The sequence below is a fragment of the Callospermophilus lateralis genome, chromosome 7, assembly GCF_048772815.1.
Source record: "Callospermophilus lateralis isolate mCalLat2 chromosome 7, mCalLat2.hap1, whole genome shotgun sequence".
NCBI lineage: Eukaryota > Metazoa > Chordata > Mammalia > Rodentia > Sciuridae > Callospermophilus > Callospermophilus lateralis.
This window is the reverse complement of record NC_135311.1, coordinates 142,488,614-142,504,819: the sequence shown is the minus strand read 5'-3', so window position 1 is coordinate 142,504,819 and position 16,206 is coordinate 142,488,614.

The window sequence follows — 16,206 nt, the reverse complement described above, 5'->3', positions numbered from 1 at the left end:
CAGCCTTCCTGCACACAGCCTTCCTGCACCCAGCCTTCCTGCCCACAGCCTTCCTGCACCCAGCCTTCCTGCACATAGCCTTCCTGCCCACAGCCTTCCTGCACACAGCCTTCCTGCACCCAGCCTTCCTGCACACAGCCTTCCTGCACACAGCCTTCCTGCACACAGCCTTCCTGCCCACAGCTTTCCTGCCCACAGCCTTCCTGCACACAGCCTTCCTGCCCACAGCCTTCCTGCCCACAGCCTTCCTGCACACAGCCTTCCTGCCCACAGCCTTCCTGCCCACAGCCTTCCTGCACACAGCCTTCCTGCCCACAGCCTTCCTGCCCACAGCCTTCCTGCCCACAGCCTTCCTGCACACAGCCTTCCTGCACAGCCTTCCTGCACACAGCCTTCCTGCACCCAGCCTTCCTGCCCACAGCCTTCCTGCCCACAGCCTTCCTGCACATAGCCTTCCTGCCCACAGCCTTCCTGCACAGCCTTCCTGCACACAGCCTTCCTGCACACAGCCTTCCTGCACACAGCCTTCCTGCCCACAGCCTTCCTGCACAGCCTTCCTGCACACAGCCTTCCTGCACCCAGCCTTCCTGCCCACAGCCTTCCTGCCCACAGCCTTCCTGCCCACAGCCTTCCTGCCCACAGCCTTCCTGCACACAGCCTTCCTGCACACAGCCTTACTGCACACAGCCTTCCTGCCCACAGCCTTCCTGAACACAGCTTTCCTGCACACAGCCTTCCTGAACACAGCCTTCCTGCACACAGCATTCCTGCACACAGCCTTCCTGCACCCAGCCTTCCTGCACAGCCTTCCTGCCCACAGCCTTCCTGCCCACAGCCTTCCTGCCCAGCCTTCCTGCACACAGCCTCCTGCACACAGCCTCCTGCACACAGCCTTCCTGTACAGCCTTCCTGCACACAGCCTTCCTGCAGAACCTCCTGCACACAGCCTTCCTGCACACAGCCTTCCTGCTCACAGCTTTCCTGCACACAGCCTTCCTGCACACAGCCTTCCTGCCCACAGCCTTCCTGCAGAACCTCCTGCACACAGCCTTCCTGCACACAGCCTTCCTGCCCACAGCCTTCCTGCCCAGCCTTCCTGCACACAGCCTCCTGCACACAGCCTCCTGCACACAGCCTTCCTGTACAGCCTTCCTGCACACAGCCTTCCTGCCCACAGCCTTCCTGCACATAGCCTTCCTGCCCACAGCCTTCCTGCACACAGCCTTCCTGCACACAGCCTTCCTGCACACAGCTTTCCTGCACACAGCCTTCCTGCACCCAGCCTTCCTGCCCAGCCTTCCTGAACACAGCCTTCCTGCCCACAGCCTTCCTGCCCACAGCCTTCCTGCACACAGTCTTCCTGCCCACAGCCTTCCTGCCCACAGCCTTCCTGCCCACAGCCTTCCTGCACACAGCCTTCCTGCCCACAGCCTTCCTGCACACAGCCTTCCTGCACACAGCCTTCCTGCCCACAGCCTTCCTGCACACAGCCTTCCTGCCCACAGCCTTCCTGCCCACAGCCTTCCTGCACCCAGCCTTCCTGCCCACAGCCTTCCTGCCCACAGCCTTCCTGCCCACAGCCTTCCTGCCCACAGCCTTCCTGTACAGCCTTCCTGCACACAGCCTTCCTGCACACAGCCTTCCCGCCCACAGCCTTCCTGTACAGCCTTCCTGCACACAGCCTCCTGCACACAGCCTTCCTGCCCACAGCCTTCCTGTACAGCCTTCCTGCACACAGCCTTCCTGCCCACAGCCTTCCTGCAGAACCTCCTGCACACAGCCTTCCTGCACACAGCCTTCCTGCCCACAGCCTTCCTGCCCACAGCCTTCCTGTACAGCCTTCCTGCACACAGCCTTCCTGCACACAGCCTTCCTGCACACAGCCTTCCTGCCCACAGCCTTCCTGCCCACAGCCTTCCTGCCCACAGCCTTCCTGCACCCAGCCTTCCTGAACACAGCCTTCCTGCCCACAGCCTTCCTGCCCACAGCCTTCCTGCCCACAGCCTTCCTGCCCAGCCTTCCTGCACACAGCCTTCCTGCACACAGCCTTCCTGCACACAGCCTTCCTGCAGAACCTTCCTGCACACAGCCTTCCTGCACACAGCCTTCCTGCCCACAGCCTTCCTGCCCAGCCTTCCTGCCCACAGCCTCCTGCACACAGCCTCCTGCACACAGCCTTCCTGCACAGCCTGGTTCCCTTCCATTTCCCTCCTGGCCCTGGCAGCCCTCCTGAGCTGCCTGACCTTTTTCCTGGTGAGCCCAGACACTGAGACTAGAGTTGAGGACGGGGTGCAGTGTGGGTGCTATTTCAAGGATCCCGTTCCTGGAGCAGGAAGGGAGACACAGGTCTGAGATGCTGAGCCAGGCCAAAGGCAGCTGCTCCCTGACGGTCATCATCCTGGGATGGACTGGTTTTGTGTCCAGTTCAGGATGCTCAGGTGCCCAGATGCCAGGCCAGTGCACTGGAGGGTTTTCTGGGGGATGGGGGCCTGGCCAGGTGCTGGCCTCTGATGTCCTTCTCAGCAGCCAACCCTCCTGAGATGTGGCCCGCTGGCCCACTGGGCCAGTGCCTCTGTGGTGAGTGGCAAAGGCAGAGGCTGGTGGAGGTCCGAGGGTGCAGGCAGGTGTCGTCAGCACGGAGAGCTGCCTGTCTGGCCTGTCCTGTTCTCTGGTTCTTGACATTGATGGAGGCACTCCACAGGGAGGTGACCGTTCATGAAGAGATTTCCCGTTACTTTGCTTTTGTTATTTCATTTAATTACCCTAATTAGGCGAGCGCAGTAATAGAGCGGGCTGTCAGAGGGAAGGCCTGGGGCGCAGAGGTGGCAGTCTACATGACAACTGCAGGCACGCTATCCCTGATATGTCCCTGCATCTCTGCTGGCTGGGCGAAGACTCACAGGCCCTGGCCAGATGGACTGGCCTCCTGGCCGGGTGCCCCCACTCAGAGCCCAAGGTGCCTGCTCTGTGCCATCTGCCACACTGTGATCCTATCTCTGATTCTGCTGGAGCTGGAGGGGGCAGGGGGCCGTGGCTGTGGAGTGTCAGGGTCCTGGCTCAGGATGAGGCATGGCCGTGGCAATCCACGTTGAGTTAGTCCCTTTGGACTGAAGCACCCGCCACCAATTCTGCCTTGAGTTCAGCTGCAGGTGACTGAGAATTTGCCCTTGGTGTCCTGTGTCTGCCAAAGCTGGGCTGGCACAGCATGGAGATGTCACAGCTCACCAAAGCCTCAGGGGAACAGGAGTTCACTGCTGGGAAACATTCATTAGGCACTGGCTGAATACACTGCCCTTGAACTCCTGCTGTGCTGGAACTGAGTAAGGCCAACTCTGTCCCCAAGGTCCTGTGGAACAGTGACTCTGGGGGTGCTTCTGGCCCAGGCCATTCCTCTGCTCTGATGGTCCTTCTATACAGTTAGGTCTGGCCCAGAGAAAAGAGCTGCCGTGGTCCCTGCGAGACACCTGGGGAGGGCCGTCCCAGTCCAGTCCTGCCTCTGGGAATCCCACGACCAGGATGCCCTTAGGTGCAAGTGTGAGTCGGCAGTGAGGCTGTCTGTGCAGGTAGAGGCTGGCCATGGCCTGGGCTGGCCTTTTGACCTCGTTTTTGCTGCTGGTGGGGTACTGGGCAGCTGGGGGCTCAGTGGAGGCCCTCTGTGGCTTCTTGGGGGCTCTTCTGTGATCTCCAGAGAGAGCATGGGGGACTGCTCCCTGGGGACTCTTTGCAATCCCTTCCCCTGGCCTTTGAGAGCACTGGAGAGACCCAGTGAACACCACCTTTCAGAAATGGCACAGCTCACTCAACTGGTGGCCAGTGGCTGTCCTTGCCCACACCCTGGCCTCCAGATACCTTGGTGCCCTACAAGTCAAGCAGTGCCAGCCGCAGATCTGGGAGGTGGTTCTGAGCCCGTCCTGCGCTCGCCATCCCCTGCCTGCAGCCCCAGGGCAGCCCCCTGAGGACCGGCCTCTGGGACTGCTCTTCCTGCCAGGGGGCAATCTGGGACCCTCTGATACTGAGAGCTGCCCTAGAGTGAGCTGACCCTGTCTACTCTCACTTATGGCACACAGGAGAAGAGAGCAGGCCCACCAAGCCCTGCTCAGGCTCCTGGCAGGCCTGAGTGTCCCTCCATGATGGCTTCTCCAGGCACCAGCCTGTCTACCCAGCTGGGCCCCCCCGCAGGTACTCACCCCAGGGCAGACACACCAAAGTCAGCCTAACCCAAGAGAGGCGTGTCCATGACTGCACCCAAAACCCCAGCTGGCAACCTTGGGCTTTCTCTCTTCCCACCAACCAGGAGACAGGTGCAGCCCTGACTCGATGTCATCCAGCCCTTCATAGCCACCTCTGTCACACGTGCCTGGTGCACTGTGAGGCTGTGTGAGCCCACCAGGGGCCTCCGGGGCTCAGGACACCCCCTGAAAGGCTCTGAGCACCCTTGCCCAGGGAGCTGCCCAGACCCCTGGGGGTTTACCTGGGGGAGCGCTCAGATGCCAGGACACCTTGGTTTCAGGAAGCTTCAGCACCTCCCTCCTGCCACCTCTGAGCCTGCCACCACATAGGGGACGCAGGCTTCTGAGCAGAGCTGCGGTTGAGCAGTCTCTTGGTGCCCGGCCTCCTCGCTGGCCTGGATCATGGGCTCCGCTTCTTGCAGAGGGCTGGGAGTGGTGCACGCCAAGGAGCTGTCTCCTCCTGTCCCTGGGGCTCCTGTTCCATCCCTCCATCAATAATGCAGGGAGAGGAGTGTCCCACCTGCTGCTTCCCGCACATTCAGTCTCTGTGGGTGGTGCTCCAGAGCCAGGTTGCCTCTGGGGTGAGGGAGGCCCCCGGGAGGGGAGCAGGCCTGCAGTGCTGTGTCCTGGGCGTGGGTCTGGACAGAGGGGCTTTGGGGCTCCTCTAGGCTAATGTCTCAGCTGTGGGTTCAGCAGAGTTCAGGGGCAGCTCCAGGAGGGGAGGCTGTGGCCTTCCAGGACCAGTCCGGTGGGGAACCACTCCTCTAGGTGGGGGCAGCTTTTCCGAGGACCCTCAGGGGATATTCGGCCTTGCCGTGTCCTGCCACAGGGGCCGGCCAGAGTGAGGGGCCGCCTCCACGGTGGCTTCTGCACTTCCTGTTGCTCAGTGTCCACCTGCGAGGCTTCCCCCTCCACCATCCTTGAGGACCATGTGCGTCCTCTGCTGCGGGGGCTCCCGTGCCCCACCCTCTTGCGCCAGGCTCTCAGCCCAGCCACGCAGACCCCTTGCTGTGCCGGACCTTGCCCTGTTCTCCACAAACCTGTGCCCCAGGCCTTCGCACGGCTGGTCCTTGTGCCCTACATCCCCGGCTCCTCCTCACATTCTAGGCCACCGGCTGGGCCACCCAGCACAGGCCCACTTATGGGATCCCCTTGGGATGCTGGCTCAGGGGCAGGGTTGGGCTGCCCCCCCAGCCGGAGTGTGGCAGGTGGGGCAGGCAGGAAGGAAGGAGTGGAGCGCAGCCTCTAAGATCTCGGCTCCACGTGCCCGAGATCCTGGCCCCTCGAGGAGGGCGACGTGGAGGAGGGCGTCGTGCATGAAGGGGGGGCGTCATGCGTGGAGGGGGTGTCGGGCGTGGAGGGGGGCGTCATGCGTGTAGGAGGGCGTCGTGCGTGGGGGGGCGTCATGCATGTAGGAGGGCGTCATGCGTGGAGGGGGGCGTCGGGCGTGGAGGGGGGGCGTCATGCGTGGAGGGGGGCGTCGGGCGTGGAGGGGGGGCGTCATGCGTGTAGGGGGGCGTCGGGCGTGTAGGGGGGCGTCGGGCGTGGAGGGGGGCGTCGGGCGTGGAGGGGGGCGTCGGGCGTGGAGGGGGGCGTCGGGCGTGGAGGGGGGCGTCGGGCGTGGAGGGGGGCGTCGGGCGTGGAGGAGGGCGACGTGCCTCGCTGCGTTCCCCAAATCAGCACCTCCCGACGTGGCCAGGCGCAGACGCAGAAGTTCCCCGAGTTCGCTGTCGCCACGGCTGCCCGACTTTCTTTTCTTCCCTGAAACTTGGTCCACCAGGGGGCAGGGGAGACGGATGGCGCCGGCCCCCCGTGCGCCCAGCCCGTATGGCTCCGAACTCACGGCGTTTATCCGGAGGCAGCGCGGAGTCATCAATCACGCAGAAAAATAACACAGCGAAATGACTTTTCAAAATGCCGTCGGTGTAATTATCATCTTGCCATTACGCTAAATGCCGCCATTTGTATCTGTGATTCTTAAGTATGCAAACAGTAATTAACGTGGTAATGAACCGGGGCCCCAGAGCCTCCCCTCCCCAAGCTAATTTGCATGTTAATTATCATTAGCGACCAGGGAAACAAGTTATAAACAGCCTAATTAGCAGCCAGATCATTTTTACAAGAAATCGCACGCACTTTGACACTTGAGCAAGCCTGAGATGAATGAAGTCGGGAGCGCCGCCCCCAGGGGCGTGGGGTGGGGTGTCCCCCAGGCAGGGCCTCGGTGGTGGGGCACTGCGAGCAGGTGCTGTCCAGCCCTGGGGAGGCTGTGTGCAGTCCCCTGGCCAGGCTGGGTCTCGGTTTCAATGGGAAGAGTCCAGGCTGGCGTGGGCTGTCGGGGCCCCAGAAGGCCACATCTCTGTACAGGAAACCCGTCTGACCCCTGTTGAAAGGTCAGGGAGAGTGTGTCAAGGTTGCGGTGATAGGGGACAGGGATGGGGCTCTGCTCAACTGCTGGGATGATGGGGGTGGCAGCTGAGGAGTGGGGGACGTCCAGGGCCATCTACTCTGGCTAAGTGGCTTGGAGGCAGGCTGGCATTCACACATGAAACTGAGCTGGCAGGGTTCTTGCTGCAAGTGGACGAGGCGGGCCTGGGCCCCAGGAGGGCTCAGAGGGGCCTGTCCCAAGTTCGCCTTCAGGAAGCCTGGGTTCTCTCCTGCACAGGGAGCGCCTGGGCCAAAGGCCGGTTCTTTGCTCTCAGGAGGTGCTGTTACCGAGCGCCGCTGTGAGCATGCGTCCCCCCATGCCTCTTGGCAGAAGGCCCTGGGAGGGGTGGGGAAAGTGGGCCACTTCAGGCCTGCAGCCCCACTGCTGGTGATCCAGGCCTCTCCTGGTGTGGGCCCTCTGCTCCTCCGGGATTGCCGGGTAGTTCCCACCTCAGGGCCTTTGCTCCTGCTGTCCCCTTCACAATGCCCCCCCCCCCCCCCGTGTTACTCCCCTCCTCAGAGACCCCAAACTTGCCCATTCTCTCTTCCCATCTTCCCCTTGTTGGGCTGCCTGTGGCATCACAGGCTTCAGTCTCCCTGGCTGGAGTCCTGGGTCTGGAGAGCAGGGCAATTTCCACTGCCCTCTGTCTCCCTGCACATCCAGCAGCCCACACAGGCAAGCCCAGCAGGAGTGGTGATGGTTTCCTGGGAGGACGGTTGTGCAGTTTGCACTCTGCAGGACAGATGGGCTCTGCTGAGGACTGCAGCTCTGCCCTGCAGAACACGGGTGGCCCCAGACGGCAGGGGAGCAAACGGTGAGCCCTGCCCCTTGGCACCAGCACCACTTCCTGAAACCAAGTGGTGGGCACGACCCTTCCTCTATTCCAGACCTCTCCACACTCCACCCGAGGCCTCGGGCCTCTCCCGCTCTTTCCAGGGTCCCTGTGGGTGTGGGGATTTCACAAGGTCCCACCTCCTGCTGGGGCTGTTGGTGCTGCTGCAGGCAGTGACGTCCCCTGGGCGGGAGGAGCTGAGTGAACAAGGCCCATCCTCCACTGCTATTCCGAAGAAGCTGGGCACTGGGCACTGCTTGGTGTTCTGCAGATTGGGGACACTGGGGGACAACCTGGTGATATCTGGGTCTGGCCCAGAGGCTGGGGACTGATCCAGGAAGTGTTGTTAAGCAAAGCCTCAAGGAAGTGGGCTGTGGGCAGCTCCAGGTGCCCGTCTCTGCAGGCACAATGGGGTGGCCCAGAATGGCACCTTCCAAACAGGAGCTGGGCACAGGGCCGACCTCCCCCTGGAAGAGCAGGCTCCCTTCTCAGTCCCTGCACCTCCAGGTGCAGATGGAACAGCAGGGTTTTCAGGAATGTGCAGTTGACAGTCCTCAGTCCTTTCCTGTGCTAGAACCAGCAGAAACCAGCACCCACAGCTGGCTCGCAGTGGGGCAAGGTGCCCTGCCCTTCCCCGCCTGGCCGTGAGGGCCTGAGGTCTGCCGCAGGAACTTCCCTTCCTGGGGCCCCAGGGATGGCAGTGCAGCCCCTCCTGTGTTGGCCGCCCAAGGGGGCAGCAGGACCAGTGGCAGAAAGGCTGGGGGCCACTCCTCTGTTAGCCGTACAGGCTGTGCCTGGCGGGGTGTGGGGAAGGGCCCTTGTCCAGGGCGGGGATCCAGAACAGAAGGGAGGGCAGTCAGGAGCAAAGCCACCGGTCTCCAGGGACCAGCAGGCTTGTTGGGAAGTGGGACAGGGGCCAAGACCTGCCCAGGATGGTCACCCATCCAAACTCTACCATGTGGCCCTCGCCTCCTGGGCCCCAGGGGAGAAGAGCAGACCTGGGGAGCCCTGCCCCGTGAGCAGGAGCATTCAGGGAGCCCAGCTGTGAAGGGCCAGAGTGGACCCCAGAGACCACAGGGATCCCGGACGGAACAGGTGGGCCTCAGGCTCAGGGTCCCGGCACGCGGCTCCCCCGCCAGCCTTTCCCAGAACCTCCTTCCCAGCCCACACCTCCTCTAGACCCGGCCAGAACCTCAGCCCTCCTAGCCCCCCACAGGGGCCCTGCGCCTCATAGCCTGGGCCTGGGGAGCTGTAGTACCGTCCCCAGCTCTGTCCCTGCTGTTCCCAGCTCTGGGCAGCTGGTGTCAGCAAACATGCCCGACTCGCCCAGGGCCTGAACGCCAGCAAAGCCTGGGGTGCTGTGGTGGCCATGGGTGTTAGCTCCTGGGTTCAGCGGGTCTCTCCTGCCCCCCGTGGGGTCTGATGCCTCTTCCATTCACCCTGGCCGCCCCATGGGTTCAGACCTTGCCTGGCCAGAGAGGCCCCTTCCTGATGGCTCTGCCCTTGGCCCCCATCCAGGGGGGCTGGCTTCTTGTTTTGAGGACAGCCACTGGGTCTGCCAGGCCCCCGATGCCCTGCCACAGCCGGTGACGAGCCACGTGTGTGAGCAGTGCTTCCGCCACTGCAGCCTCCCTGGCACCAGGGCCCTCTGTCTGGGACCCAATTGGGCAGGAGGACTGGGCCCTGGCTCCAGGGTGCTCAGGTCTGCTGGGGCAGGGGGTCTTACAACTCCAGGAGGCCATGGAGGAGCAGCCTGGTCTCTGGGCAGAGCTGATCGCTTTAGGATGTGGCCACCTTTGCTTGGTGTTTGGAACAGGTCACCCTTCTGCAGGGCAGAATGACTGCATCTTCTGAGGCCCACCATGGACCCCAAGGGCCATGGGCTCCTCAGGAACAGGGCCTGGGACAGCTCATCTTCCCTTGGCACCCAGTGCAGGGTGTGGGGACTGGCAGGCAGCCTCCACAGCTCCCGCTTCCCTGGCAGATGCCAGGCCTCCATCTGTCCTGATGGCTAATCACAGTGTGGTGGGCGGGTGAGCGCCCCTTCCCAACCCAGGTCTGCGGAGCCTGGGGACACACAGCCCCCCGTGACTTGTGAGGGGTCATGGGAGGGGGACTGTCTCAGTCATGTGGAGCAGTGTGATCCCAGGCGGGCACGAGATAGAGGCAGGTGGTCAGAGTCAGAGAAGTGGCCACAGCGGTCAGGGAGGGGACGCTGCCGGGGCCGTGAGGATGGAGGAGGGACGCTAGGCCACGGACCGCTGCAGACACGGGTCTCCCTGGGGCCTCCAGGAGGCCGCCCTGCCACACCTTAGCTGGGAGGGACCACTTTTCCTCTGACCTCTGGGACGGTACTGACCTCTGCTGCTTTGTGACAGCACCATGGGGGACTGATGGGTGGGGGCATCCTGCCCATGTGTGGCTCCCTGGCTCCTATGGGCCGCACCCCCTCAGGCTTGTTCCACTGGGTGTGTCGTGGCCACGTCCTCATGCTGGGCAGGACACTGGGTAAAGAGGCCCTGGCTCTTCTCCTGGGCATGCGCCGCCACGGCCTGTCCATCCTTCTCAGTGTCCTGGTCACGTCTGCAGGACTTGGGGGTCATGGCCTCGTGGCTGGGGAGCTACGCGTCTCAGGGCTCACGTGGTCCCAATGGTAGCCATGTTCAGAGGAGGGCGGGGAAGTGGCCGGACCCTGCGGGCTCTGCTCTCCCCTGTGGATCATCCCCTTGACGGGGTCGTCACCTGAGTGGATCATTAGGAGGTGGGGAGACGGTGGGAGGAGGGGCCTAGTTGGAGGGAGTGGGGCCGTGGGGGAGAGCCCGGGGGACTCTGCCTTGACCCCGGCCTCTTCCACTCTCTCTGCTCCCTGACCTCCTTGAGCTGAGCAGCTCTCCGTCACCATGCCCTGCCACCGTGGCGCTCTGCCTCAGGCCCAAGCAGTGGAACCCGCTGACCATGAGCTGGGACTTCTGCAACAGGAGCCAAAGTAATGTCCCCCTCTAAGTCAGTTTTCTCAGGCACTCGTCATGGCAGCGGAGGCTGACTGACCCAGCAGGGTCCTCAGTGGTCTTCGTCTTTGTCGATCCAAGCTGTCGCCCAGCACGGAGCTCTGGTCAATACCACCATCTTTGAATCTTTAAACATCATCTCTGTGGTTGTGGTCAGCTCCATGGTCCAGAAGCCACCCTCTAGCTTGTCTGCAGACCTGGTTCTCTAGATGCATTACAGGTGCTTGCCAAGAGCCGGACCCCACCAGAGGCCTGACCAGGGGTGTGAAGCCCACTCCTGCCTTGGGGGTGGAAACCAAAGGTGTATCTTACGTGAGAAGCCTACTGGCCACTCGGGGGAATGAGCAGCGTCTTTCAACCTGTAGCCCAGGGTTTCTGGGCACCTTCATTTTCTCCTGGGGTGGGCAGAGTGGCCTGCCTGAGTGGTCTCCCTCCTGCAGGGTCTGATGGTGAATGCAGAGAGTAAAGCTGACCTGCTCCCCAGGACTCCTCAGAACCTCCTCCCCCAGGCCTCCAGCTCGTTGGAAGGTTCTGCCCTCTCAGTTCCCCAGGCATCTGCCTATGGGATACTTGGCCTCTTGCGACCTGGAGCTCCACGCTCCTGGCTTTCTGTGAGTCTTCCCCCCAAAGCCAGAGTCGCAGCACTCTTGTGCTCTGGCACCACCCCACTTCTGACTGATGCGTTTCTCTGTATCAGTCAGCTCCTGCTGCAGTAACAAACAGGCCCAGTATCTCATTTGCTCACAACAGTTTATTTCTCGGTCTCACCCCTGGAAGGCTGTGGTTGCCCACTGTGGGTGGAGGGTGGTGCCAGCCCCCCACATAGTGTGGCTGACAACATCCTGCATCTGAGTCCATCAGCTGAGGTGAGGGATATGTCCAGGCCCCCCAAACCAGTCGGGTGGGAAGCCATGGCCACAGGAAGGCGTGGGGAGGGCTGGGAGGAAGCAGATCCCAGAGTCAGTCCCATGAGCTTCAGTGGGGGTTACTTGAAACGGGGGTCACTGCTGTGCAGCTTGCCTGGGAAGGCCCCAATGTGACTAAGTGCGTTTTCTCATCGCAGGCTTCTCAGAGCCGTCCGCAGACTGGTGTGCTGTCTCTGAACATGACCCTGGACAGGGCTCCTCCCGGACACTTCACCCAGGAGGTCTCCGCACTCCAGGAACCTCCCGGCAGCTGCAGGGACTGGGTGGGTGGGGGGAGATGCTCAGCTTTGGGAGGCCATTGCTTAGCGTCTCCTGGTCAGTCCCGAGCTTCTGGCAGAGACGTTTGTGTGACATAAAGCCAGGGGAGGAGGCGGAGTCAGCTGGGTGTCATGCTGGCCTTTGGGGGACTGTGGAGCCAGGGGACAGCTGCTTCATGTGCCCAGAGAAGCAACAAAGGCTGCATCTGTCACGTTTGCTGTCGTGGGCTTCAGGGGCTGGCACTTGTTTCTGGACCGTGATGACAGCGGTGGTGGCACCTCTGCTGGGCTGGGCTGGCCTTGCCCTGGATCTGTTTGGTTCCAGGGAACAAGGCCACCTTTGTATCAAGGTGGTGGATGTCCCCGGGCACTGAGTGACCGCAGGACTCCAACCCACGGTGGGGACTGTGAGGCCAGCCTTTAGTGGGAGCCTGCTACATAGAAAGCTATAAAAAGCTCAGCCATGAGGATCGTGAGAAAGGTCACTTGGGCCCAAGTTGTCATTTCCCTGGTGAGCCACCGTCCCTGTCCCCACCCCGAGAATGGGCCTGGAGCCCAGAATCGGCACAGCCCAGCGGAGCTGCACGGCGCGCGTTGGCTGTACCCTGCAGTCTCTATATTTGGCATCGCAAGTTCCTAAGGGAAGTGGTGCCGGATTGTAGGCAGATCAGCCTCGATTCCCCTCTGAAGCTGTTCAGCAGTGACTGTTCCAGAGGAAGCCAAGTGGTGTAGGACAGCTTCACCAAGGGCGTGGACCGTGGGGCTCCAAGGGGAACGTGAAGGTCTCTCTGAATTTGTCACTGTCCTGCATTAGAACGAGGAGACTCCTTTGACTAGCCGTGGGTGGCTTTGTCTCTGAGACAAAGAAAGCCCTTAGAGAGGAAATACCCATTTATTTATTTATTTTCACAATTAAACACACGTTTAATCAGCGCACAGCGCACAGTAGTGCAGTCGTAGAAATCGTCTCTTTTTTAAAGTCATTCCCCCAAAGCTCCCGTTCCTCAACTCCCAGATAGTAGGTCTGAGGGACAGTGACAGAGCCAGAGGGTGCTCTGGGTCCAGGAGCGGAGAGTCTGAGTCAAGGTTGCCTCTGAGCAGCTGAGAACTGGGAGGAGAAGACGCACGCGCAGGCACTCAACACACATGTGCAGGGGGCACAAAGAAAAGACACAGACGGAGGGACCGGGGACCACAGTGGACAGTCACACATGGGCACTCTCATGCCACAGCATTCCAGTCTGTGGCTGTCTCCTCTAGCGACACAGAGAGCCCGGAAGCAGCACTTGCCAGTCAGAGGGAGAAAACTGAAATACAATTTATAAAGACCAAAAATGTTTAAAGGAAAGCCGTTGCCCGCCGCGCCCTTAGAAAACCATGGTTGCAATTTTAAAATTAAAAAAAAAGGACGGTAAGATTTCTGCATGTTGCTCAGTGGCTGAAGGAAGAGCTGGGTCTTTCCCTTATGAGAGCTGAGTCCCCAGGTGGTGGCAGTGGGGACTCTGGGAGCAGGCTGGGCCAAGGATGCGGGGGGCAGGCAGCAGCTGCCCCTGGCTCCCTGGACTGCAGACCGTGCTGGCCTTCCCTTGCCCGTCCTCGCCCACTGGCAGAGGCAGTAGGAAAGGGTCCCCTCTGGGTAGGGCTGGGCCTCCATGCGGCTGGGCAGGGGGAGGGCCAGGGCCTGGGACCAGGTGGGTGCTGACCTGGGACTCCTCTGCATGTGAATGCCACCAGGCTATGGCAGTGGTGACCCTGAAGAAGCAGCACTGACTTCCATGCCATTTTAAAGATTTAAATTTAAAATGACAAGGAAACTAGGTATTTGCCACAGTTGAGCTGTAAACATGCTTAACTATGCTACGATTCAAGCAAAAATGTCTTCATGAAACTGTAAACATCACATGTTTATTCTAAAACAAGGCATTCATAGTCAAATGAATTAATACCAAGTTAATAAAAGATTCAACCTTCGTGATAGAAGAGAAGCTAGGGAAAGCCTGTTTGGACTCTCAGTCCTTTAGAAAATGGGGCAGTTTCTTTTCACTCCCTGTATTAGGGTCTGATTCCTTTATTTTTGGGGTCCTTTCGGCACAGTCAGCCACAGCTGCATAACAAACCACCTGACCCCTGGCAGCTCAGAGCCACCTACAGCAAATGCTTGCCGCCATGGCCAGCCAGGCCTGCTCTTGCTTGGGACAGGACAGGCTGCGGCTGGGCGCCTGCATGTGGCTCCCTGAGCGCGTCCTCCGGTTTCCAGGGGGAGGGGGGAGACTGATGTGGGACCCTCCCAGGCGGCCTTGAACGCGCATGGTGTTGAGCACATTTCTGGCTGGCCAGTGTCCCTGGGTTTTGTCCTCTGGAGGGTGACTCTGAGGGTTTGAGTGGCCAGCCCTCTACCATCAAGTCCAGCTCCTCCTTGGGAAAGTCTCTGGGCTGTGCAGGACTGAATCTTGCCCAGCGGCTCCGCGACACTCCTGGGTGGCTACTCCTCATGGTTCACATGTCGGGAGCCCCCGAGGGCCCCGGGCAGCTCTGCTTGGGTTGCCTTTTTGAATAAATTGAGCAACTGAATTATCAATCCCGATCTCATGATGGAAAGGATTAGATTCTGGTCCCCAGGAACCCTGACCCGATGGCACACACTAGTGAATGTCTGCTAGCCCGCGGGGGCCCATCCCGGGGCTGCTCCCTTGCCAAGCCCCAGCCCCAGTGGTGTCCCTGGGCTCCCAGGCGCTGGGCCAAGCTGTCCATGTTGGTCTCGTGTGCTCGCTGTCTTGCTGTGGTCTCCTTGCTGACTTGACCTCGACTCTACGGCACCAGCGTGACCAGGGTCACTCTTCTGACCCCTCCCTCTGCAGTGTTGCAGGAGCTGCAGGCTGCGGGACACTGGGCAGTGGAGGCTGAGCCAGGGGTCACAGGGGGCTGGCCAGTGCCACCAAAGTTTATCCTGTCTGCTCATGTCCCAAAGGCAGGGCCAAAATGTCAGGCCAGGGAGCTTGGGGTGGGAGAGTAGCAGACTGGGGACTTCCCAGGGAGGCCAGTGGTCTGAAGGCCTGGGGTCAGAGGGCCAGAGACCTGGGGCCGGGAGCCCAGGGCGCTCACAGTACTTGGAGAACAGAGTCAGGGCTCCAGGACCAGGGGATGAGGGGCTGGGGGCCAGGGGGACAGGAGGCCAGCATGGTGGACTGAGAGGTGGTCTCCTCACCTAGACAGGTGGGCACCACGTGCCCACCTGTCTAGGTGAGGAGACTCCCCACCTTCAGTCCACCATCGCTGGCCTTCGTGGTACCCACGAGGCCCCCTGAGGCATGGGGGATGGGGCTAGGCTCCCCCTAGGGTCACTTGGGGCCAGTCCAGATCACAGTGAGTGTCCTTTAGGCCCAGGGTTGCCTTCTGGGCCTGGCTGGCCTCACGGGTCCTCCGTGTCACGACGCAGATTCACCAGCAGAGGGAGGCCGTGCTCCATGCGCCAACCTTGCTTGAGCTGGCCACAGCTCCCTCCCCAAGGGTGCCCGGGGAAGATCTGGGTGGAGGCTGTGGCCACACGAAGGCCACCACACAGGGCCTGGGGATGGGCCTGGACCTGGTCTCACAGGATCACATGAACGGGGTGGCAGGAGTGCAGGAGGGACACTAGCCTCTTTGGGCTGGGCTTGCCCTCTGAGAGTCCATGTGCAGCCCTGGAATTCTGGACATCAGAATCCCAGGCCCTATGTGGACAGTCCCTTCCCCGACTCCGCAGCATTCTTGCTCACGCCCTCCCCCATCCCTCCTTCCTCATGCTCCCTCCCCGCCCTGGCCTCCCTGCCTCCCTCTCATGAGGTCTTGTGCTTCCTTTGTGCCCGCCCAGATAGCCCACCATGAGGTCTGTCTCAAGATCCTTCTGGTAACCCATCTGCAGAGTGCCTTTTGCTAAGGTGAGGGTTGATCTTATGTCCACTTGTCTGGACCACAGGGCAGTGGACATTTTTTTTCAAAGGTCACTCTGTCAGGCATTCATGGATGAGACGGATGTTGGAATTCATGCATTGAATAAAGTAGTCTCTGTAATATGGGCAGGCCACGTGCAGTCAGTTGAAGTCTGACCAGAACAAACAAGGGTATCCCTCCCCCAGATAAGGAGAGTCCACTCTGTTCTCAGAGGAGAACTGACAGTTTGGTTCTTCCTGGGCTCTGGCCTTCTGGCCTTTTGACTGGAACTTATAGCAGTGGCTGGCCCTGGGCTCCAGCATGCAGAGGGGCACCTCACAGGACTCTCCAGCCTCACAGTCCTGTGAGCCGGCCCCTCATAATGTCCACTCACATGGCCTGCTGTCCTGTTCCTCTGGGGAGTCCTGCCTCACACCCCAGGTAAGTCCCAGGGCTCTGGTTCCGAGCTCAGGGTGCAGGACTGGGCATGCGCTCCAGGGCCAAGGCCGGCCCCATGCTGGGCAGGGCTGGGTGGCCTCCGTTTTCCTTGCCGTTTCTAGGGTTTGTCTCTCTGTGATGGTGGGCAGATTGAATGTAACTGGTGCATTTCAGCCCAG